Genomic DNA, 25,567 nt, shown 5'->3' on the forward strand with positions numbered 1-25,567 from the left:
TGGTGTGTTAGTTTCTGCTTTATAACAAAGTGAATCAGTTATACATACACGTATGTTCCCATATCTCTTCCCTCTTGTGTCTCCCTCCCTCCCACGCTCCCTGTTTCATTTCTTGATGTCCATCGACATCCCTCCTTTTCTGTCATATGTTCTCATAAATACTTGAAAATTCTCCTTCTATATAGGTTTAATGTGTTAAAATACGCAGAAGAACATAATCTGCTTAAAATCCAGCTGGAGGACCATGGACTGTGCAGCTGTCCAGAAAAGCTCTGAGGATGGAAGGAACGGAGACAGGCTCCGTCGGCTCCGTCGGGTGGGCTGTGGTCAAGGTGGCCGCTGGTGGCACTGCACAAGGGGGCTGAAGACACAGCCCTTTGCTCCAGATGGCTGTCACCATTTGCCACCATCGTGACCTTGAATAAGAAACTTGGATTCTTAGAGCCTCAATTTCCTCCAAAGGAGAGAGTGATCCTATCTCAGCGTGCTGCAAACGTTTGGGTAGATAGGTAATGACCTTAGCACTGCATGGGGTGCCCCAGTCCCCGGCTGTGACACACCCAGGCTGGTGCTATGTGCAGGCTGCCAGACTCTGCGGGGTCTAGGGCTCATCACTCCTCTCTGAGGGGGCTGTGTGGCCCCCTCTGTGTATCCAGGGGCTGGACAAGACAGGTGTAAGGGACCCCTAGCACTGGGATTCCACACAATTCTGTGAAGGCGGTTTGAGGATGTCCTTGATCTTGTGAGTTGGTCTTCCCCTGAGACTCCTGCAGTGTTCTGTGCACATGCCCCCTTCAGCAGCCACTAAACACCCTGGCTCAGGGCCGCTGACAGTGGATGGGCTGGGGTCTGCCTGGTGTCCCACCTGAAGCCCCGTTCCTGACTCATTTGGTTGCCATAAGAAAGTTCCGACCCATCTCAGAGCTTAACATTTTGGGATGTAGAGCTTCCTTCTGGACAATGGGATGAGGAATGCCCAAACATCTTTCCAATCCTTTGGATAAAATGAACAGATGCTGATTAAAGCATTCTTCATTGACATGACAAGTCATTCACATACCCCCTCTGCTTCTCTGCAGAGCCAAATAAAATTATTCCAGAGCTCCCCAGTACAGAAGAGACGGCTAACTTCATTTAAGACCAGGCGTCACAGTGAGTCCTCAAGTGAGGCTGGCCTTCCGGAGGCTGGCACCCTCCACGTGCTGCCAGGCAAACTCACCCCGTCATCTTCAGCTGGGCATCAGTATCTTTCTGGTGCCCGCTGGGCCAGCATCTTGACCTAGACCCTGGAGAAGCGTTTGTTTATTAACCTCCTGGGTGCAGGGCTCGGCTGGGGACTGGAGTGGAGGCTGGAGGACCTACGACCACGTCCTTATTTGTCTGCCCGCCTTCATCCGTGACACCCCGCCAGGAAGCACGGGGCCCTCAGGGTCCATGGACCAGGGCTTCCCTCCCGCCTCTGTCACTTGGCAGCCATACCACTTTGATTTTTTTTTTTTACTAAATTCTTTTCCCAAATCTGTTTTCTTTTGAGTTAAAGAGGAAGAAACCTGTCCTTACAAAACTACTCTTGGTCTAAATGAGATCGCGTTTGTGAAGTTGCTGGCGCTCACATGCTGTTTAGTAAATGTACGTTGCCTCCCTGCAGCTCCCAGACGAGGAGCCACAGTCCTTGGAGGAGAGAGCGGTCCGGCAGGGCAGAACCAGCCCAGTTGCCTCTGGAAGGATGGAAGTTTAGACACGGACGGATGCTAAGCTGCATCCCCAGGAGGCCAGCGGAGCAGTGTGGAGTGACCGCTCTGACACTCAGCCTGCCCTGGAGGACGTGTCCGTCTGTCTGTCTCCTGAAGGACTCGGACTGCGCTTGAAATCGGATTCACCAACAGCTTTGAGTATCGGTTTCCTGATGATGGACAGAAACGTGAAGCCTCGAAAAATACTTAAATCTACAGGCAGAATCCGAGGGAAACAAAAGGGCTTGGTGACAGGATAAATAGGTGCCTGCAAACGCTACGCTTAACGCACCAGTCATGAAAAGGTCTGAAAACTGCAGCAAAGAGTTTTGGACAGCTGCGTCGAGGAAAAGCGTGCGCTCAGCAGAACCCAGCAGCGCTGCTGTGTGGAAGAGTTTTCAGTGTCTTTTCCCTCATAACTAGATTATTCAGTACAATGTCGTTTGCTGCCACTGACATTTTCTTTAAAGTCATAAAGGCCTACCTGGTAATAAAAGGGCTCGGAATAAAATTAGGAATATCCTGTATAAATTATCCTTAACCTTGGCTTCATTTGGATGGAGGCTTTTTAGACCTGATCAATTTTCATGAAACTCTCCGCGTAAAACTGTGAAAAAATATTTGATCCCCGCTCTCGTGAAGGCAGTGGTAACAAGGCAGCCGCTTTGCTTCTACTTAATGGTGCTGTTGGTGCCAGTCTCTGTGGGCGATGTAGGGAAGCAGGGGATAATTTTGAAATTTAATGTAATTTCCCAGAGCGCTGTTAGGGAAAACATCCCCGCCGATATGCATATTTTATATAAGTGCTGTGTAGTCAAGGACGTTCAGCAACTTGCCAGCTTTTCTGCTTAGCTGGAGAAGCATTCACTCACACAACTTGGGCTCCTGCCCAGCTTTGCAAGAGGGTAAATTGCTTGGGCGAAGTTGTCACATTTTCCCTCCTCGGATTATTTGCATCACGGGCTTCCCCGCAAAGCCATCAGTGTGGGCGCAGGAAGGAGGTGAGAGTCATGACCAGGATGCCCTACATCCCGTCCTGGGCTGGCCCGTCTGGACCAGAGGAAGGTCTGCTGACTCACGGGAAATTTGGAGCCCCCGGCAGGGGCTCTCTAAGGCGATATTCGGTCCTATAGCAAAGTGGGCTGCGACGATTCCTCTACTCGGGGTGAGAACACCAGCTTAGAAAACCTCAACGTGGGAAGGAAGGGCTCCCGCGCCTGTGGAGAGAAGCTGGCTTATGATTAATTCCTGAGTTTCTGGAGGGTGCATGGGCCCTTCTAGGACTCTTTCTCGAGGCTCCACAATTTCTGGCGAGGCTTGTTCAGCTCTCCCTGGTCAGTCCTCTCCCTCATTCAGTGGCTCCCCTCTGCATGTGGTGATGGGGGACCCCAGTGTTGGTGGAGTCCCTGCAGGTCCCCCTGGGTCCCTGCCTTTGGGGGCTGCAGGCTGTGCATGTGACAGTGCCTGCCCAGCTGACCCCACCCCCGGTGGAGGCTGAGGTCAGCAGGTACAAAGCGAATGGAATCTCAGCCATTACTCCCCTCGTAATCCAGACATTACGTTTATAGACCTTTCATCCAGACGGTTCCCAGAGAGCATCTGCAAATTTAACAAACTGTGGCCGAGAAGTCCAGCAACCTCTTCAGTTGAATGATCGGAATCACTGAACCAGCCTGTCTCTCAAGCCCCTGCACAAGGTGCTGGAACCCAAGTTCAAAGTGGGGGCTTCCATGAGCCCGTGGAATCCAGCTCACGCCCACATTCCTTCCAAAGGCCCCAGCCTCGGTGGAGTGTCTGTGGCCCATCAGCCCCTCGGCCTGTTACGGAGACTCCATCCTGATTACCCGTCACATGAAAGCAGAAAGACTTTCCTCCCCCGCAGCTGGCTTAGCTGTGTGTCCACCCTCCCTGGCAAGGATGCTCTTCTCTGCACTCAGGTCTCTGGGACGCCCCAGCCGACCTAACTCAGGGGCACCTACGCCAGCAAAATGCAGTGGGGTCCAGTGTTCCCTGCGTCTGTGGGAAGCCTCACTCATGCATAGCACCGGCCGGGAGGCAAGGTGCATTTGCTGTGCCTGAGGGACACACCCCGTTGAAAAGGTGTTCCACGCTCCGCATGCCCTGGAAGCTACACTCAGCGCGTGGGAGAGGAGCTGGGGAGTCGCTGAGCAAACTGATGGAGGACCATCCTCAACCGCCACCTTGCACTGCCCGCAGCTGGGATTATACGCGGCTCCCTGCTCCCCCCAGCATGTCTGCCAAATCGACGCAATTCCAGCTGGATTTCCTCGGGGGGATCTTTCTCGAAAGATACCCCAGTGCAGAAACCAGCAGCTGAAAAGTCCTCCTGCACCCCATCCTTACGAGTGAGAGGACACCCATGGGGTCTCACTCCAATCTTTGTTGAGGGGATGGGTCCCAGGCATCCCCTTGCTGCTTGCCTGTGTATCCTCCAGAGCCAAAGCCCGGCTGTGCCCTGGGGCCTTGTGCAGTGGTCACACACACACACACACACACACAGACACACACACACACACACACACACACACACACACCTGTCTCTACCTGAGCCTGAGTGCAGGGTTTGATCTCTGGCCCGAGACTCTGCAGGAACGGAGACGCCCCTTCCAGACCTAGACAACCTCAGGGCTGCAAGTCTTCCCTTGTGGCATGGCCGCAGCCTGGAAGGCCCGTCCGTGCAGAGTGCCTGGTACCCAGGCCGGGCAGGTGCGCCAGGGCAGGCTAGAGGGATGCTGTTGCGGACAGGCCACCTCGGGCTCAGCCCTGACAGCCTGACAGAAGGTGGGCTGGGAACAGGGAGCCGGCGGGGCCTTGGTCCATCTAGGTATTTTGCCCATGCAGTCAGGGAAACCAGGCTCAGGGAGACGTGGTTCCCAGGGAGGGGAGCAGCCAGTGGTGCCGGGTGTGAGAGGCGGGTGGGTGCAGGGCTGGGGGCACCAGAGAGCAGGGGCCTCCGGTGATGGCAGCAGCCCACGCGGAGCCTGGGGGAGGGGCCCCTGAAGCTGACACAGACACGCCCCTCTGTGCTTCCAGTGCAGTCTTGTCAGATCCTTCCAGAAAGGCCACGTGCTCTCTGGGGCAGGCTGTCTTCGCCCCCGACGGAAGAGATGACCCCATCCAGCTCTCCTGCACAGTGACTGTGTGACACGGGAGGGCATCAGGTACAGCTTCTGGAATCAAATAGGCCACCAGGCTGCCAAGCTCTGCCTCTGATCACAGGACCGAGATCCAAGTCCTGAAACGGTGCATGAGTCGGAACACCACCGGACGCGGGGGTCATAATAGTGGCCACTTCTGGGTCCTGCTCATCTGTTACCCACGAAGGTACGCTGCCTCATTCGGAGCGATTCTCGAACAAAGCAATTTGGCAAACAAAGCTGACCTTTGCCACTCCTGGGGGAACATGGGCAGGACCCGCACTCCGAGTGTCCAAAACCCAGGTGGGTGGGGTCAGGGGAGGGGTTCCCAGGAAGCTGACTTTGAAACTGGGGCCTGAGGCTGCATAATGTTAGCCTGGAAATTTGGGCGTCAGGGGGATGAATAGCTGGGGGGAGGGGAGGGCAGGGAGAGCAACCTGGCGGGGCCTCCAGATGGCGCGTCTGAGGAACTGCAGGGGTCAGCAAGTCTGGGCCTGAGATGGCGGGGCCACACCCAGGAGGGGCAGGGTGGGCTTTCGGGCGTGGTGAGGAGGTTGGATTTGTTCCGGTAGCGTGGGTGGGTCTCCAGAGCCTCTTCCTGAAGTCCCTTCCTTCGCTTCGTGGGTCCGGCAGCTGCAGAAGCCCCTCTTCTCCTTCTCAAGGGTCCGCGGCCTGAAGAAGCAAAGGTAAGCGACAGAGCCGTGTGCCTCCGGATCGTTCCCCCTCTGCTGGCTCTGTCCTCTCAGGAGCGGACACTGTTTCACCGCTTCCGGCCCTGGGGAGGGAGCAGGCAGGGCGAGCACAGCATGACTGCCCACGATGGTGAGGGCTGCTTCTCCTCTGAGGGGCTGTTGCTTCACTCAGCTCAGAGTCCGGCTCCAGCCTCTCCCATCCGAAGCCACAGCAGCCCAGAGGTACAATTAGCCAATCTCCTTCCTCCTGCAACTCAGGACTCACCTGGTGTTTAGCGACTTATTTTCCTGTCTGCCCTGGACTTGAGCTCCACTTACTCCCCATCCAGAGAGGGCCACCCATTCAGCCTCTAATGCATCCTTGAGAAGTTTGCTAAGCGTTTGTAGAACGTGCTGTAACATTGCCCTGTGGACCGTGGTGACAAACCCTGCCCATCAGAAATACCTGCGGCAGTTCTGAAAAATGCAGGTATCCTGGCCACACCCTCAATTCAAGCTGCAACCTTGTGCTGTGTTTTGAGAAGGTCATGCAAACCCGGTGTGGCAAAACTTCCTGTTGTCTTACGCCAACGGCTATCTGAAACAGGATCATTTCTTTCAGGTAGGAAGGACCATTGAATGAGCAAATAGGATGCCGTTGATTTCTCCCTGGTGCCTCCACGCCAAACGCTAGTCATTGGCCAACGATTTTTCTGGGAGACACGGTGACATCATCAATGATGATGGGGTCATAGCAGAGAAATAAAAGCCATGTTAATTTCAAGGTCCATTAAGACTCCAGTTTAAGGAAAAATCAATGTTTTCTGAACATAAATGGGAAAAAATTGGTACAAGACAAAATTCTATTTCAAGCTTTTAAGTCTATGACCAGCAAGGGATGAAAATATTGGCAAAGAAAAAAGAATTTTTGAGTATTTGATAATCTCCCTCAGAAATGCTATGTATAAGTGTAAGTTATTTAAGATAATTGTTCATTGAAGCAAATTGATGCCTCAGGCATTGGGTTTTGACAGAAAGTCAACTTTTGCCAGTTGAAACGTCTAATACTCTAGAACCTGTGAGCAAATCAGGAGGTGTTCTCTCCACCAGTGAGCACTGCCCTTCAGACAGGAAGAAAAGGACTTCTGTCCAACCCTCTTGTTCTACCCACAGTGACCAAACAACACCTTCTTGAAGGGATAGGAAAATCAACGATGGACCAGAAAAAACATCCTGGAGGATTTTCATCTGTATAGATGAAAACAGTTGTAAAGCTCTTCTACGCAGTTTGAAAAGTACTTTATTGCATTCCTTTGGTTGGAGGTTTTCCTTGTGTGATAAGACAACGCAACTCTGCACACTACTGTGTGTGTGGGGGGGGGGGCAGGGAGAGCTCTAATCCCTGCTCTTGGGCAGCCCAGCCTAAGCCCCGAGGCCAGGCAAACACTCAGTGATGTGTGGGATTACACAACAGAGGAAGTGTTCATTTCCGTTCACATCCCTAAGAGATAAGAGTTTCAACTCAAAACGCCTCCTTAATAAAAAACGAAAACTGCATCATTCAGCTTTCCTTTTTTGGGGGAGTGGGGGATGGAAACAAAGTACATTTACTTAAATAAATCTATAAAGCCAAATTAGATATGTAATGGTTTAAATACTTATTCTTAAAATAATTCCTTAGGTGTGTCCCAGCTGCGGGCACATCGTGTCAATGGAAAGAAGAAATCACAACACCAACCACGGCCGATTTCAGTCTTGTTGGTCATACGTGGCATCAGGCCTGGGTTTTCCACATTCTAATGGTGTTTAGGCACCTAGAGCTGAAGCTTCCCGATGCCTGAGTTTGCAGGTGATTTCCAGGAGCCTCTGTTCTCCTCTGATGGGTTGGCTCTAGGGACAAACGTGTCTGTTTCATTCAAACCTTCCTGCCACGTACATAACCGGTGGCAGTTTCCCCAGAGTTCACTTCCACAGTTTGTGTCCAGAAGGATGAACCAAGCTTCAGTGTCGCATCGCACCAGCTGCTGTGCCTTTCGGGCACATGTTCCTGCTTTCGTTTTGGCAAAGATTTCCTGTTGCCCTGTGCGGTGGAGAGTCCTGTGACCTACTCAGTTCAGGCTGAGCTGGCCCATTGACTAGAGCCACAGGAGACCTCTTTGCTGGCAGTGTTGGTCTTTCTTTAGAAAGTGCTCCCAGCCGAGATGGGGATGGCTTCAGGAGCTTCTTGGTGAGCCCTGGCTTTCTTTCCTCTTAAAGGGATGCCAGTTCCAGACCCACAATCACTGCTGGCCCGAGGTCTGGTCCAGGTGGGCTTGAATCCCCCTGCCTTCTGTACCTGTGTCAGTTTTGTTTTCCCCTTTGAAGCACCAAGCCCATCTCCGAATCCCCACAAGGAGGCTCAGATCCCTCTGCCTCTGCTGGATTGGTACTGCCTCTCCGCCCAGGATTTGCATCAGTCGGAATGTGAGACCTCTAGCAAGTTGCCAACACATCTTTTCAATCAGAAGAATTTGGTTTGGTTTGGTTTTCTTTGGAATTTTACGTTTGTCACCAAGAGTTTCAACAGCTGAACATCCAGGGCAAGGCTGGGGTCCATCAGCCCTGACGCCGGGAATAGCAGGTGAGGACATGCCAGGGGCAGACAGTGCTAATTGTTCCAATCCTCCCCTCTCCCTTGCCTCTCAGTAGGGAGAAGCCCCCTGCTTTCTTGGGTCTCCTTTAAGGCTAGCCTTAGACGTTTTGGAGGAGGAGGGACACTCTAGTGATGCTTGGATTTTGAGGAGCAGATGTTTTTGAACAATTCCCTCCAAATGGTAATCCTGGACTTTGGTAATTAGGTGCAGATGATAAGGTTTTACATAAGAAACCAGTATCCTTGAATTTCAGTCAGATGGGATCCGTGCATTTCTCTGCACCCAGATTGCTTGCGAAGTGAGGGGGCACCCCCGTCAGAGGGGAGGGATGAAAAGATAAAAAGAAAAGACTGATTTTCAAAGCCAATTATGTCCCTGTCTCAGGGATGCAAACCAAAGTTTGGAGAGAAAAGAAGTGGTGTGTGTGGGCGTGGATGGGATTTTCTTAATCTGGGAAACTGGTTCGGGCCCATGAAACATTTCATGAAAAGCTAATGTGAAACCGATGTGCTCATCAATATTTATGTCCTCCCGGCTGGCTGTGGGCCCCAGCCCCCTCCCTTCCCTTGCCAGGCCAGTCAAATACTTCGGCAAAGGAATACAGTGGACCCAAATAGTACAGTTCAGCTCGGAAGTGTTTTCTTCCTGCAAACATGCCGTCTCTCTTCCTTTCAGCTATTTAGTTCTCACCTGCAAGATCTTCCTTCCCCCGAAACCTGGAAGCACTTACTGAGTATTTGCAGTGCAGGCTGCATTTGCTGCATGCCCTCCGTCCCCCAAGGGGCTGAAGTTCACAAGAAGGAAAGTGGGAAGAGGAGGGGACCCTTAGGTTCCACGGGCCTTCTCTTGTCCAATGTCAAGGCAACTCTGAGAAACAGTGTCGGCGATGATGGTCACCCTGCTACAGACGAGGAAACTGAGGTCCCGAGAGGATCAGTAACCCTTGTACTAACTGGTAGAGCAGACTTGGAGGAAGTCAGAGCCCTCCCTTCGACCCCAGGCTTCCTGCTAGTTCACGGCTGGCCTGTGGTGGTCTCGGGGGGCTCAGCCTGCCTGCAGAGCTTGGGGTGCACGTCCTTCTTCTCAGCACGTGGGGCTCAGAAACTCCTGGAGACCATCAGAAGCCTCTCCCATTGCCTAGGAATTAAAACAGCTACTTGGGCATCTTCCCCGCTAGATCAGGTGTCCCAGAGAGCAGGGCGAGGTTGGATGTAAGCGATGTCTATGCCTGAGTACCTTTCCTGCAGCTCGGTACCTAGGAGGCCCTGGGGAAATGTCAGCTACTGAAGGAGGGTAGGGGAGCCCCAGGGCCCGGGGCACCTGCAGCTCAGGTGTTTCTGAGTGGAGGAGAGACCCCATGGCGGAGAGAATGTCTTGCACCGTGAGCCGGAGTCACACGTATGCCTGTCATTTTGAGCTTGTCCCCAGAAATGAAGCACTTGCTTAGAAGTCACCGCCTCTGCCTTGTTTTACACCATGTCCGTGATCTCAGAACTTCCGAGCTTGATTTTATAAACCTAGGGGGAAAAAGGAGCCCAGCCAAACCTGAGGCTCATTACTCATAGAAACTAATTTTTAAATACACAATTCTAGCATAAATTTACATATAAAGAAGGATGTTGGTCTGAAAAGAATCCTGTTATCATAACATTGTGGTTGGTGTACAAAACCACAGGAGGCACATATGCAGAAGTTAGGGTTGCTCAGCAACCGTAATTGCCCGGTTTAATGTCTAAGCAGATAGACGGGTGGTTGAAATGCAGTGTGGGGAAGACCCCACGTCTTCCACCACTGGAGTGGTAGGTGAGTGCGCAGCCCTCCCCGGCAACCCGCACGGGGAGGGTGACTCTTAAACAGGTGAAGACACGTCTGGGGTCCTGCAGCTCTGCCCTGCGCTTGGAGCAATTGCTTGCGCCCAACGTCAGAATGTTTCCATCCAGCCTCCCCTTGTCGTGATACCTCTGTCAGCTTTGCAGTATTAGTGACACACGGGCTTGCTCTGCCCTCCGGGGTAGCAGGACTGGGGGCTGGAACTTGCTGGCAGCCGCCGCTGAGTGCACGGTGGAAGGCCCTGGAAGGTCTCTGAGACAATGGAACTGGTATGAGGCCAGGGAATGGTTTTCATTCTCAGTTGGGTACAAGTTCTGGGAAGAAGGGACCAGCAGAGCGAGGAGTCGGTACCAGGAGGATGAACAAGGAAGCCAGGTCCATGGCACACCACACCCAGACCGGTCCTCCCTCAATCCCCTTCACTCCAAGTTCATCAGTGGTTCCTTACGGCCTTGGAGACAAACTCTGAACAGCAGTCAATGCTCTGACCATCTAGTCCTGCGATGAGGCTCTACTCGGAAACATGTTCTTTGTCGTCTCGGGAGGCTCTCACCCTGCTCTCTGGTATGAGAGATATAATCTAGCGGGAAGATGTCCGAACAGTTGCTTTATTGCTTGCCGGTGTGAGAAGGCCCCTCTGTCTGTGAGGGTTTGGTTTCTCAGCCCTCATGAGCCGGGTGGGAGAGAAAGTCCGCCCCATGCTTTCCAGGCCGACTGAACCACTCAAGACCACCACAGCTCCGTGGCGGCTAGCAGGAGGCCTGGGGTCCACGGCAGAGCGCCGAGGTCTTTCCGTAAAGTCCAGATCTGCTCTACCATTTAGTATGAGAGTTACCGACCTACTCGGAACCTCAGTTTCCTCATCTATTTTTAAACTTCTCTTGCTGTCGGTGAAGCACAATATACAAAGAATGGGGAAAAGAGAAAAACGGTAGAGAAAAACCATCACCTCGATATGCTTACGCACTAACCGACGCCCATCCCAAACCTGGACCTTATTAGCAGGACAGTGGTGTGGGCGCTTGTGACCGGCGGTGTGGGCTGTTTGCTGTGACCTTGACCCTTGTCCACCTACTTTCTCAGAGCATCATCTCCAGTGCAGAGGGATGGTGGCCGAGGGCTTCTTCTCATCCTTATCGGTGCAACGGAATTAGAAGAAGCCGAGTGAACTGTGTGCCTCCCTGGTCCAAAAAAGCAGCACTGACTGGCCATTGGGTCAAGGTGACTGCAGGGGCCATGTAGGCAGCTGGCACTGTTCTCGCTGTTCTTAAAACAGTGTCACTTTTGGGGGCTGGGTGCGGGGCTCTGTTAAAGGTATACCTTGGGAAAGGAGTGCAGCCTCACTGAAGGATAGTTTCCATGCTCAGGTATTTATTTGTAATGGGTGGGTGCATTTTAAAATTAAACCCAGTCTCTGGCTGGGCCCCCCATTAATAATGAAGGAGGAAAAGCTAAAAGCCTAGAACCACCTGGAAGAGACTTGCATATTCTCAGGCTGAAAGGTTTGTTCCTTTTTTGGTTTTGCTGAAACAGTTTCTTCACGCGTCCATTACATGGAGCCCATCACACTGTACTATTTAATAGATATTTTTCTAGCTATAGGACAATATAAAGTTTTGGAAAATCTAGTGAAAAGAAATAAATTCAATTCGCCCACTATCCCACTTCTGCTAGTCAGGAATAATCACCATAAATACTCTGTCCTTGCCCCCGAGCTTCTTAATAATAATTTAAAAATTTGTCTTTCTTTTCCATTTCATTAAAAAAATTTTTCTTAATGAAATCATATAATTTTATTTTATTTTTAATTTTGTTAAAAGTTGATTTACAATGTATAGTTGGTTTATAATGTGTTCATTTCACATGTACAGCAAAGTGATTCAGTTATACATACATATATATATATATATATATATATATATATTCTTTCTTTTTCAGATTCTTTTCTCACATAGGTTGTCACAGAATATTGAGCAGAGTTCCCTGTGCTGTACAGTAGGTCCTTGTTGGTCATCTGTCTTATATATAGTAGTGTGTATATGTTAATCCCAAACTCATGATTTGTCCCTCTGCCTTTCATTTCCATTTTACAGTAAACTTTCTAATGGCATGGACCTCCTCTGTGTGTAGATGCCCATAAATATTCTGTTAGAGGAACGAGTGCAGGCGCCCATTAGCTTTCATCAGTTTCCCTTCACGTGCCAGCTGAGGTTTTCCGTGTTTCAGCGTGGAAGCAGGCACATAGCTATGGTGCCCATCAGGGATCACACGTCGAAAGACTTCTCATAACCAGGGTGATAAGCATTATCTAAACGGTGTGCACTTAGCTCATTGGACACATCACTTTGCTTCTTTCATGGCAGAGAAACTTAGTATGCAGCCCAAGCTGAAGGCCACGTATCAGCAGAGCTGCTCCGCCACCCAATGGAGTGGTTACGTTTATTATGAAAACATTGTTCAACTTTATCACAAGTTAAAATTCTTGTACATTCTGTCCAGAGGGTACAGGCAGAAAAGCCTGAAATGTCTCCTATCGGGGCTCTGTTGCTACATGGGATCTTACTGTGATAACTGAATATTTCAAGCCCTGTCTCTGGTCCTGTGAGTTAGAGTTTCTCGAATTCCTTCTTGGAATGAGGTGGAATACAAATAAACAGACCCGTAAACAGCCTTATAAGCATCTGAGCTCCAGTTCGATGAAGGATGCCGCAAAACAGCTGATCTAAAACCTTCCTATTTACATGCATTTTTTTGGTGAGACAGATGAAAGGGTAGCGCATGTGACTGAACTGATCCTACAGTGGTTGATTTCAATTTTCAGATCTTGTATCTCCCTTTGAAATCTTCACTAGTCATGGAGCTAGAAATGATCCCAAATGCCATATTGCTCCCCTGTTCCCTTAAGAAACGTTCCCGGTTTGAGTCATGCTGACTTCCTGGAATTCTCTGGCATCCTGGTCACGTGACTTTCCCACGGTCTGCTCCACCTTCCCAGGTGCTCTTAGGTTTAGTGGTGCCTTTTCTGTTCTCCCCAGCCTCTTTCTGACTTTCTGTCTCTTCTGGCTAGTTTCTGAGACTCGCCAGCTCTGTTCCCCATGCTCTTCCACACCTAGCCCAGGGCTGCCGAGGTGTGAGGCCACTATCTGGGGAGCAGGGCGGCCTCTCTTTTGTTCACACTGGCAGTGGAGGAACTCGTGCTCTGCTCTGCCTCTCTTGTGTAAATTAGAATGCCAACTTGTAGGGTCCTTAGAGACCAGCCAGGAGCATCTGCATTTTCTAGAAGGGAAAACTGTCAGACCATTGATTCATTCATAAGCATTTACCAAGGGTGCCCCACGTGCTCAGACTAGCTCCAAAATCTATCTGAAGTAAATAAGACAATTCATGGGGGGCGGGGGGAGATGGAGGTTATATCTATTCACTGAGGTCCATTCAGGAGCCTGTTCACAAATAACCTACTTCGGCACGAGTGAGTTTACTTTCCTTTATTTTCACAGACAGTGACTGTGTCCATGAAGATTCATCAAGGGCTGCCCAGCCCCTAACATGATACTTTTTCTCTCGTTCTGTTTGCGGGTCGGCTCCTGACTGTCTTAAAATCTCCAAGGCCGGCTGCCTCGAGAAAATATATATCACATGTCCCTGTGGGCCTCACGTCTCCTACATGTGAGTCACACCGAGGGAAGAGGTGAGTCATTTAAGTACTTTTTCTTCTTCCCGGGTTTGAAATTTTCATGTTGCTTTTGCAAAATGCAACAAGGGCAGGGGGGTAGATGTAAAGCGTTCTGGCTGCATCAAATCCAGATACGTCCAGAAGCGACGGTTCAAAGCAGAGACTCTCTGGGCTGGGAGAGAAAATAAAGGGAAACTCAGGAGATAATGCTTGAGACAGATTGTCAATAGCATGTGGAAAGGCCACTTCACTTGATCAGCTGGGCTGTTTTGAGCAGAATTTTGATTAAAGAAGACATTCCAGGCAGGGCTGGTGCAGACAGGCCTTCTGAGCAACAGTTGCTCAAAATACAGAAATGTGAACCTCAGTGCGTGAGACCAGGATGAAGCGGATCTGTCAGAGGAGAGGGCCCCGGGGCTTCCTCCTGTTACCAGCTCAAGGTCTGCCTGGACGAGCACACCACAAGTTATTCATGCAGCCCACACATCCAAGAAAAAAGAAAAGAGCTTTTGACCAACTGCATGACGTGGGCGAGACTGGGGACCAGGAATTAGGTTGCCTTCCTTCCACGATCACGGGCTGATGGCCAAAGCCCTCACTGTGCAGACCCTCCCGAGCTCTGGACCCCAGGTGCTCATACCTGTTCTCCTCAGACCCCTCCCATTGCCAGTCCACCCCCAAACACAGGAAACTAAAGAATGTCAATGGAAGAAATGTTTGTAAATATTTAAGTTACCATCATGTGGAAACTTCTAGAAAAAATATATTTTGCAGCCTGTGCTCCCGATGCAACTTTCCTCTCCCTTTGGTCCACTGGACGTTGGAAAGTGGAAGTTACATCCGTGTAGGATCGGACACGGGGCTCTGTGAGGAAGGGTTACCTGTGAGTTGGTCTGTGTCATCCCTCCCAGCCCCTCACGGTGACCTTCCTGGCCCCTCTGGCTGCCCCCAACCCAGGTGTTGCCCTCGTTTCTTGTCGTCTTACCCAGGAAGGTGACTATTTCAAGGACCATGTGAAAGATGTGCTGAGGAATCTCGCCATTGAATTTGTACCTGCCTGGCCAGCCTGCTGTAGCCACACGTGGGTCTGGGGCTTGGTGTGTGGCTTCCTGGTGGGAAGAGCACGTGTATCAACAAATGCCGCAGCTTCGTGGTAAGGGCTCGGCGGCTTCTCATCCATGCCTCGGGGCTGCGCACGGTACTCACGCGCTGCGTGCCCAGTTTACGGGCCGTCTGCTGTGCTCTGGTCGGCAGTTTGGCTGAAGTGCTGGGTCACGGCCTCGGGAAGGCTTGTGTCTGGGGGTCTGGGCGTGGCTGTGTTGGGGAAGGGTGAGGCGCTTGGCCTTTTCCCGGTCCCTGACTCCTGCCATGTCCTCTCCATCTGAGTCTTGCGTGACAGGTAGAGAATGGGGCTAATTCACACTCTACTGGCGCCAGTCACTGTGTTGACCCTTCCAAGGAGAGCATTGCCTTTGACCCAGAATCTCAGGGAGAACCACGCAAGGGGGACAGGGACTGGGGGAGTTTTAAGAGCTGCACCGGGAGGGCGGTTCTGAGCACCTTCACAAGGGCGCTGCCCAGGTTGGCCAAGGCTCGGGAAATGGTGAACTTAAGAGGAAGCAGTAAGGGCGGGCTTCGTTCATTTCTGTCCGCAAAGCTCTTGGCCCTGGGTCTGATGGGTCTTGACCTGTACACCCTAGAACCCAGGTCCATGTTTTGGAGGAGGCATGGAATTTGCTGGTATAAGATTTTTCCTGGGATGACCTTCCCAGGCATTGTGGATTATGGCTAACACGAGTCCTAGAGCAGCGGGGGAGGTGCCGGGTGCCCTGGGCTGTACGATGCACGTGTGAGCCCCGTTCCCTGCAGTGGTCTCCTGGGTCCCCTTCACCAGCTCCTCCCACCCATCTACCACAAGCAGCACCATCTTGGGACCACACTTCTGCTGATGAACTCCAACGCAGGCCGCCCGGAACCCACAGGGCACCCTGGAGATGTTCCCCCAAAGCGTGACCCGGCCTCCTCGTATCCTGCTGCCCAGGCAACAGACTGACCCCAAAGGAGTTCTGGGGAAGGAAGGAAGGAGGCAGGCACTTCTGGGGCCGGGGAGGGAAATTAGGACAATTTACTTTTTCCCTGTTGCACTGAGTAAATAGACTTCAAGATAAAATGTTGGTGCCCACAGCCTGCTTGATGCAAAAGGCTTAAGTGAGAGCAGAATTTAATGACCATATGCCGGCGCGCCCTCCCCTTCTCACTTCAAGTCCGCTATTAACTTTCTATGCACTCGGGAACCTTTGGCTCATGGCCTAAATAATAGAAGAATAATTAGAATAATTACTAGAGAAGGCCGGGTCAAATATCCAAGGATCTTCTTTTAACTATTTGGTTATCTTTATTTTTTTAAAAAATGTTTGATAGTAACCAAACCCTGTGGCTTTGCATCTAGAATATCTACTTTATATAAAAGAAAATCATTGCTTTGCATCATGAGCTGCCAGGAAAAATAATAATCGTAGTAATTAATGACCTTGGGGCCCATTCAAATATGAATGAATCTTTCGGGCCAGTTTGGGGTTTTTTTTTTTTTCCAAGTCAGGCTTCCACGGGGTAACTTGGAAGAAGGAATTCAAATGAATCCAGCTCACCTGAGTAGCTTACAAGGGCACAGGGACTTTGGCCAATTATTTTGTCCTTCATGTAGCTGTTCTCCCCAGGGAAAGGCAAGAACAACTCGAGCCCAGTAGGAGGAGCCCTGCCCCGCTGCACGTCGGTGTCAGGAGGGCCACAGCTGAGCGGAGCCCCTCTGTGGGAAGGTGTCATAGCAGCCCCAGGCCCAGCTCGGCGCCGGCTTCTCCTCACTGACTAGGGTATCTTGGACGCTGTCTGGCACACACAGAGCTTCCCGACTCCAGGGCGGTTTCTAATTGCCCCTTGTCCCCGCACAGCCAGGAGCAAGGTTGTGGTTGCGCTCAGGGCTCCGGTCCCTGCTTCGGACTTGTTAGGTCTCGTACCCTGGGCCCAGACGTCTCTGGGTGCTGGTAACTCTGCTTCCTTAACTGTAAGATTGGAGAGAATAATATTATCCACCTCGCACAGGGTTACGGGATTGCAGTTGATGTTTTCACTGGAACGCCTGGCCTGAAATAAAGGGCAAATTCACGTTAGCCTATTGTTTTAATTCCACCTCTGCATATTGTAACTACTAAACAAAACAAAACAAAAATTGGAAAAGGACACTCATGTGCCACCCCCGGGTTAGACCCTTGGTCTCATGCCTTGCCCATGTGAATGGCATGTACTCAAGGCCCTGGTCCTATTTCCTCCCAGCCCCAGTTTAAAGGTCTTGATATAACTCTGTGGACAGCAGACATGAGGGGGTGGGTAAGCGGAGAAAATGTTGAGAACACCTTTTCCCTTTAAAACATAAAACCAGGCAGACTGATTGAAAACAGCCACTGCAAGAGCCAGGTTGCATGAAATCAACAAATACCTTGATAGAATCCCTGCCCCAGAAAGATGCCGACGACAGGTCCCGCCCTGGAGGAGAGGTAGAAACTGGAAGAGCAATGCTCACTTGGCAGGCACGCCTGGATGGCAGGTGTCCAGGGAAGGAGCTTGCAGAGCCCATTGTAAGTGGAAGGTTCCAGAAAGGAGGATGCTCTCCACAGGTCCCTACCTGCCCCCCGTTTGCCACCCTGCTGTCAGCGAGGTCTGCGGTTGGGGATCGCCCTGCCACCAGAGCGGGATCAGAGGGGTTCCTGTGCTGATGCTGGGGCTTTGGGAGAACAGCTGTCCCTGTGGACAGAGGGGCCCCAGGATGGGGGGCATTTCTAGCAGAGCGCTCCCCTCCAGAACCCAAGTGCCGTGTAGCACGCCCCTGCCCCTCCCCTGCATGCCCAGGAGAGAATGATGGCTAATCCAGTCTGCTTCCGCACAGCCAGACAGCCATCCAGCATGTCACCGCCGCCTTTAAATATTCCTCCCCCTCGTTTTTGGTAATTAATAATGTGCATCAATAATGCCAGGCTTCAAACCTGAATCTATTGTAAACTTGACAGACTCCCACAGCCTCTCTGTTGAGTCTGTTTTTATCCTAAAAGTATCAGGATCTGGTGAATAACCACACCGAGGAAAACGATGACCTGAGAGGCTGCCTGGTGGGCATCGGGTTGGCTGAGGGCTTGGTGTCATCGTGGCCAGAGCACCTAAGAACGGCTGAAATCGCTTCTCCCGCCACAGCAGGAGTCTGCATCCTCGTGCGTCCCTAAGACAGCGATGAGTTTGCAAGGTTCATAAAGTGAGGGGTTTTGCGTCTGAAATCTTCTTGTGCAGTTTCCCCTCCCCCTGTCCATGCCACGGCCCCCAATTCCTCTTCAAGACCTGCTTATTCATGCAGAGGGCACTCAAACTCCAGAATTGCAGGGCATAAACCCACCCCTGTACCTCCCCCGTTTGAGAGACTCCTAAATGAGAACTTATTATCAACCTGTCATTCTTCCGTAATTATCCACAGCCAGGATGCTTTCGGTTGTTTCCATATCATTTGGAATGACACAGACTAGATATTACCCTTGTCTGTGTATCGCGCGCAGTGAGCTTTGCAGCATGTACTCGCCCATTTGCATTGCGAAAGAGGCCGGGGCCTGACAGAGATTTTTTTGAGTTATTAGGAAGCACTTATTAGTAGAGATGGAGCCACCCGCCACATCATTTCCTTCCTCATAATCATTATTTCTACAAATTCTCAGCACCTTCCAAAAATTCTAGGGCACGCTGTCTAAAAAGATCGCCTGCCGCTGAAAGCATTATTCATTTGGGTTAATATAGCTCCAAATTCGGATGGTTTCTTCCTTAACGTTTTCCAGAGATCATGGAAGGAACACCTCGGGGAAAAATCACTCTGTATGTTGCTAAAATGCAGACTCACATGTGTGCATATGTCTGTGTGTATGTGTGTCTGTGTAAAATATAAGAACTTGTGTGTGTGATGCATACACAAAATATAAGAGAAACATGGCACAGACATGTGGGTGCACACGCAAGATACAAGGAAAACGTGTGTGTGGTGTGCACGACAAGCATCACATGTGTGTGTCTATGCGGGCGTAGGCGTGTTTATCTGTATCCGTACATGTTTATGTATGTGTGTGTAGACACACATAGGTGGATTTTAAACCCTGAGCCAATGACTGGCGGAAGGATTGCTGCTTAATAGGTGTTTAAGTTTGCCTCCTAAAGAAAATTCTACCCTAAATAAAAGCTCAGTTGTGGTAGCAGAGAGCATGTAGGGTTTGGAATGTTCCCAACCACTCTGCACTCAACCCTTCCTTTTATAATTAGTCATTTTCATGCTGTTTAAAAATCCCTTGGTGTCAGCTGTACGATCAGACACTCCACTTGTCTCAGAACAAGAACCACAGGAATTGCAGCCTTTGGAAGTTGACCATCACCCCGTCTGCCCTCCGTTTTTACCCTCTCCTTATTTCTTCCCTTACTCAGCTTTCCTGCTCCTCCATTGAGGACACAAGGCTGTCTCGGAGCTCACCTGGCCAGGTCTTCTTTGCTGTCCGAGGGTCCCTTGCTGTCCCTTCTCCCCAGAGAGGCCCAGTCGGGTGTGGCTCCTGTCCTGTGGAGGCTCAGGGGGAAAGGTCTAGAGCTTTTCCCCTTCGAGATGGGCTGGGCTCTGCAGCCTGCAGCCCTGTCTCCCCACACCCATGAGCAGGCCTGGCTCTGCTGCCACCCTTTCCTGCTACCCGGTGGCTGGGGGCTGGGGTCACCAGGTTGCCCCTCCCGTCCCCCCGTCTGTGGGTAGAGGCTGCTCTGCCCAGCCTTGGTCCCCGGGTCCCTTCCTCAGGCCCCAGCAGGGCAGGTGTGATGTGCCGGGGAGGGGGGCAAACGTGCACTCTGCCCCCTGGATGAAAAGAGCCGGAGCAGGGACCCCGAGGATGTTCACAGCAAAGTCCCTGGGAACTTCCCGGGGAACGTGGAATTAAATTTCAGTATCATCATTATTATCAATTATTATTTATTTCGTGCCCACTGGTGGCCCTAGCACGCTGCAGGTTTAATGTTTCAATAAGACCCTATTTGTACAGTTCCCACCAGGGTCCCGAATTTCAGCCCTCACCCAAATCACCTTCTTCGTGAAGTTTTAATGATTTTTAGATTCTCAGATTAAACCTTTCCTGTCTTTCATCTTCCTGTGTCTTTATACTTCCCCTGCAAGCGCTATGATCCTTGTTTAGCTTTTCCTGGAAGGTTTGCATTTTTCTGGTCTTTTCCCTTTTATTCATTTTCCTTTCTCTTTTTGTCCTTTCCATTCCCTCTGCTGGCAGGTACCACTCCAAGGCATTCTCCAGCTCCAGGTAAACCTTTCGGCTGAGAATGTGTTTCCTGCCTTCTGCCTTCTGTATCCAACATCTGTGCTGGGTGGTGTGTGCTCCGTCGTGGCACGGAATCCGCTGGGACTCCCCACTCGTATTCCACGGCATGTTTTGGGGCTGTGATGAGCCCCCAAAGGCTTCAGAGGCTGGCATGAAGGAGAAGCCAGGCAGGGGGCTGCCATCTACACCAGGAGAGGGGCTCTGCCCGCCCTGGGGCTCCAGCTGACCCCTTTGGTGCCTGGCCATCGCTTTCTGATATGACGTGTGAAATTCAAGTTGAATTTAAGCAAATTAGGCCTAATGTGAATCAATAACCATTTCTGAGTTCATCAAGGAGTTGGGCGGCACTGTTTTATGAACCCTTATTGTTTAAGAGAATCCTGAGCACCTCTCTGTGAGCACTCTGGAAATATGAACGCTGTGACCCAAATGCACAAATTTATTAGAGCTTATTAGACCAACGCTAGGATATAATTTTAGACACAATTTCTTTATCTCTAAGAAAGAAAGAAAGAAGAAAGAAAGAAAGGAAGAAAGAAAGAAAAAGAAAGAAAGAAAGAAAGAAGAAAGAAAGAAAGAAAGGAAGAAAAAGGCCTGCTGTTGGAAAAGCAGAGCGTGATGCTGAAACCCCATCCTTCAGTTTCTGTCTGTGGAAAACTTCGTCTAAATCAAGCAAAGACAAGCTGACTACAAATTATGCTGAACCGCACGGAGGTGAGGTCGGCGCAGCCCCGTTCCGGGGAGCGTTTATCAAACACCACAAACTGACATCCGTTTTCTTCAGATCTGATAGATCACAAGATACAAGCCAGAAGAATCGTGGCATCAAACAACACCTCCCCCCATCACTTTTTGGAATGAAATGCGCCCAAGGAGCCCCTCTCTGCACTAGTTCTATAATCCCCCTAAACTACAGCTGCCCTTGGGAGCGGTACACTCAGGCTTCAGAGAAAAAGAATTAGTGTTTCATTTTCCAGGACTGTCACACCCCACCTTAATGAGCACTTAGAAGAGATGAATGTGCTGGGAATGAAAAGATTTATTTGAGATATTTAAATAATCTCTCTCAGCTATAACTAAACTGACCCCCTCAGCTCTCACAATGATATTTTTCTGTTATTTTTGACAATATCCAAGAGAAGTTTGTTGCTTCCCCTGCCTTTGTGTAGACCCATGCCCTGTGCGTTGGCCCTTCTAGGAGGAGAGGTGGAAATAACGCAGACGCGGATGCCTTTCCTGCTCCGCACCGAGCGCACCAGTGAAGATTGTTAATTACATTTCCCAATGCAAACAGCTAAACAAATATCTCGCTAATTTTTTTTTTTTTTAATGAATAGTACAACAGATCTTCAACACTTTACAGCCCACTAAAAATCCTTGCGAGAGTCATGGTGCAGTCCGTTACAATCAGCCATGAAGTACATTACAAAGGTAATGTGGGTTTAAGAAGGAACTACGGCGGAATGTATATTTTCATTATCAAAAACGTGAAGCCATTTATCCTGATGAGTCAGAATAATCATTAATGGCTGGGAATTTATGGTGCCAGGTCTTAAGCTAATGTGAATGATTCCAGGTGTTACTAATGGCTTCCGTGAGATGTACCGGGATCTAAGTCTTCCACTAAATCTGAAGTAATAGTCGGATGCCTCATCTCGACAGATGAGCAGCAATTTAACTGGCACGTTGATTGGATTCCGGAGGCTGAAATGGCACCCGTGGTGAAGGGACACGGTCAAACAGCAGTCCGGAGGGTGACTTAGAAGTCATCGCCTTTCCGGGCGCCCCTGCACCGGGGGGCACGAAACCTACTTGGCAAACGATGATATTTTAAGTGTGCGGTTACTTTGGGGACATTTGCGATGACAAAGTTCGAGAGGCTCCTGTCAGCTTTGAAGCCTTCTCTCTAAAATTTCGGGAACATTCCTTGAGGCAGTGGCCTGTCCAGAGCAGCTGATGGGAGATGTCAAGCCAGGTACATATTTAAATGGAGCCCCACCTGTGATCGTTTAGTTTAGCGCAGCCCTAGAGCAGGCTTGGTCCTGCAGCGTGACACCCACCTTGCTCCCACCTTGTTGGATGTTTCTGCTATAGATGCCTTTGCTGAATGGAACTAGGAACTAGCTCCCTGCCTGATTCTGGGTCAGCGTCATCATCAGGCACAGATTGGACCTTGGAGGTGCCAGGGCGCCCCAGGTCCAGAGGCACGCGGAGCGGGACGTCCGTCCAGCCTCTACCCTCACGCTCATTAACAGCGACTACCGCTGCTGCCCGACCCCGTGCCCTGCACACGGCGAGCGTGTGCTGGATGTTTCTGACTGCTGTCAACATCCTTTGAAAGCACATAAAAATAAATTATCCATAGGTTTACCTGTCGGGAAGATAGATTCGGTGCGTCCGAGTGTTGCAGGCATTTCGAGTGACAGGGGTGCCTATCATGCTGCCGTAATAGGGTCAAACAGCTGGACGGGGATTTGACGCTCAGCAAGGCCAGAAGGGCCGAGCACTTGTAGGGGAGGATGGGTGGAGCGAGGGGAGACGGCGGGACCTGTTTATTACAGCGTTTTTCTGCTTCACTGCAGACCTGTAATGATTGCCACAGAGCCCGAGCCCAAGTGACGGCTGCTCTCTCTCTTTCCAGCGCTTCGAGGAACTCGGGTGAAGGCAGAGGACCTCGTCTGCCTGCTGACCTCCGGCTCTGCCCCGTCAAGGGTTCCATTTACTTCTCCTGAGAAGCATCCCGGAGCCGGTTCGGGTTGCATTGGATTGGTCCGCGTAGGTTAAATAAAACTTGGTTCAATTAATATTTCAGACTGCCTTGTCAGGATCAGGTATTTTAGTGAAGGGACAGGCGTTCCGTGCGTCCGGGGCCCCTTTCCTCCGACGCCCTGCGTGGGTGTCTACGGAACCTTCTGCCTCCGAAGAAAACAGGAAGATGTAATGGCTGAGCCGTCGATGTTTCTTGGGGTTCTGAGAAGCTTACATGGTGTTTGTGAGAGGAAGAGGGCTCAAGGGGGGTTCACCCAGGCCGGGAGGCAGGCTGTCTATGGTCATGAGGTTCACGTGGGACTGACCTGGGGTGATCCCCTTCTCAAGCTGAGGAAGGCCAAGCCACATTTGGGTCATCCCGCTGTGCTCCCAGGGGCCAGCACTCTGAGCTGGGTCTGTCCCATTAGGGTTTGCTGCAGGCCCTCTGCAAACCCTGGACACCACGTGAGTCTGGCTTGAGCTGGATTCCGCCTGTTGGCCCCTTCACTGCCTAAGTGTAAACTAGGGGCCCCAGTACCATTCTTAATTATTCTGTAATATAAGGTGAGGTTCTGTTTTGTTGTATTCCATCAAGACGTAAGGCCCCCCTCTCTGTAGTAGGAATGGAGGAGCCAGAGGAGAACCAGGCCTGGGGCCGCCCTCCTGGAGCTCACAGCTGACAGAGAGACGAGGAGAAACGAAGGCTGTGCCGGGGTGAGGGAGGGAAGGCCCACAAGGCCAGCTCCGCTGCGCTGCTCTCCATTTCCCGGTCAATGTGCGGACGCCTTGATACTGTGGCCTTGCCTCGCCTTTCTTACGGGGCACGGCTTCCAGGGGCCACAAGATGAGCTGTGAGGACTGTCACCGCATCAGAAGCAGAGGTGAAGAAGACCTCCAGCGCCTGGTCTTAACGAAATCCCAGGTGGAATGGAATCCTGGTCTCACCTCGAAGACACACACCCTGTAAATCGGCCACTTTTCCTTTTCTCTGCTTTGGAAAAAGACGCAGTGCACCTTGGACCACTGGAACCAGAGTCCGATATATTCAAAGGAAGGAAAAGACTGCCAGGAAGCCCTCACAGCATCGGTGGAAGGGGGGCAGGGGAAGCATACTATTTGCGCGGCAAGAACTAGAATTGTATTTCCAAGTGATGAAATCGTAAGTCCATGACAAGTACTTACTGCAAATGCCCATTTTTTCTATGCCATCCTCTGCCATTGCTAGCAGAGGGTCAGGTTCAGGTGGAAAGTTGTGAAACACCGCGCGAAAGCAGCAAGTACTTCTCCGCTGGGAGAAGACTATTCCAAGGCTGCGTCTTCGGGTAGCGAGCCCAGTCCTTGCCCAGACATGCTCTTGGGACCTCAAGGCACAGCGCTGGGGGCACGCGCTTCCCACGGCCATGCCAGGCCCCCGCTGGGGGGTAGAGTGGGAGGGGGCTTCAGAGGTACTGGATTCAGGCCCAAGAGGGTGGAGACTTTGTCTGTGAAAGCGGATGGTCCTGTGTTGGTGGCCTTCGTGAGTTTCCAAAGGGGACAGATTACTTGACCACACCCTACGGTTCAGATTTTGTTTGAAATTATGAGTCACATTCTCTACCGGTCACAAATTGCATGTCCCGGATGCTCATGGATTCTTGGGGAAAGCTCAAACTGGTGCAAATACTCAGGACAGTGATTGGCATATGTAGGGAAATTCGGTGTGTGTAACCTGTAGCTCATGGCAGCCCCATTTGCTGTAGGGGACACATTCCTTGCAGGTTCTTTTACTATAGTGATGGGGGTGGGCAGGCTAGTCGAGCATCTTCAGGGCATTCAATAAATGCAATGTGCAGGGCTTCCCTGGTGGCGCACTGGTTGAGAGTCCGCCTGCTGATTCAGGGGACACGGGTTCGTGCCCCGGTCCGGGAAGATCCCACATGCCACGGAGCGGCTGGGCCCGTGAGCCATGGCCGCTGAGCCTGCGCGTCCGGAGCCTGTGCTCCGCAACGGGAGAGGCCACAACAGTGAGAGGCCCGTGTACCGCAAAAAAAAAAAAAAAAAAAAAAAAAAATGCAATGTGCATATGATAGTAGCCCTTGAGACTCACAAAGAACGAGGTGGACAAATCTTTAAAATGTACCACTTGGTGGAATAAGTAAAAAACAGAGTGCAGTCTGTGAGTCCATACCACCATGTAAGTCGTATCCATACACGAGACGATGTTTAAAGCTAGGCACCTGTAAAATGCATATGGGTAGAGCACACTGGAACGGACCCTCTGGGGTTGGGGACAGAGCAGGGGTAGAAATAGGAGGAGAAGAGACAGATGTTTAATTAGATGAAATAAAGGTGAGGTCCAGCATGAGCAACGGTGAGATTGTGCCGTGCACTGAGCTGCGATGAATGCAGTTCCACCCACCTGCGGGGCAGCTGAAGACAGGTGAGTACATGGACCGATGGCGGTTCCCACCTGGGATGTGATCTCTGGTGCAGGACAGAGGAGGCAGTGTCCTTGCACTTGCTCAAAGCAGGAGTGTCAGCGTCACACAGAGCAGGGCTTTCTAAGGATGGGGCTCTGTCTGCTCACCCGCCTTGGTTTGGGGGTCTTGGCACAGTGCACAGCACTGAGTTGGGGTCCAGTCGATGTTTTCAAGTGAACCATGATCTAGTTACTTACATACAGTGTCTTCGTCTCTTTTTACGTTGGAAAAATAAAGTATATCTGGTAAAAATGTTCAAACATTGTGGAAGAGTAT

This window comes from Stenella coeruleoalba, assembly GCF_951394435.1.
Source record: "Stenella coeruleoalba genome assembly, chromosome: 16".
NCBI lineage: Eukaryota > Metazoa > Chordata > Mammalia > Artiodactyla > Delphinidae > Stenella > Stenella coeruleoalba.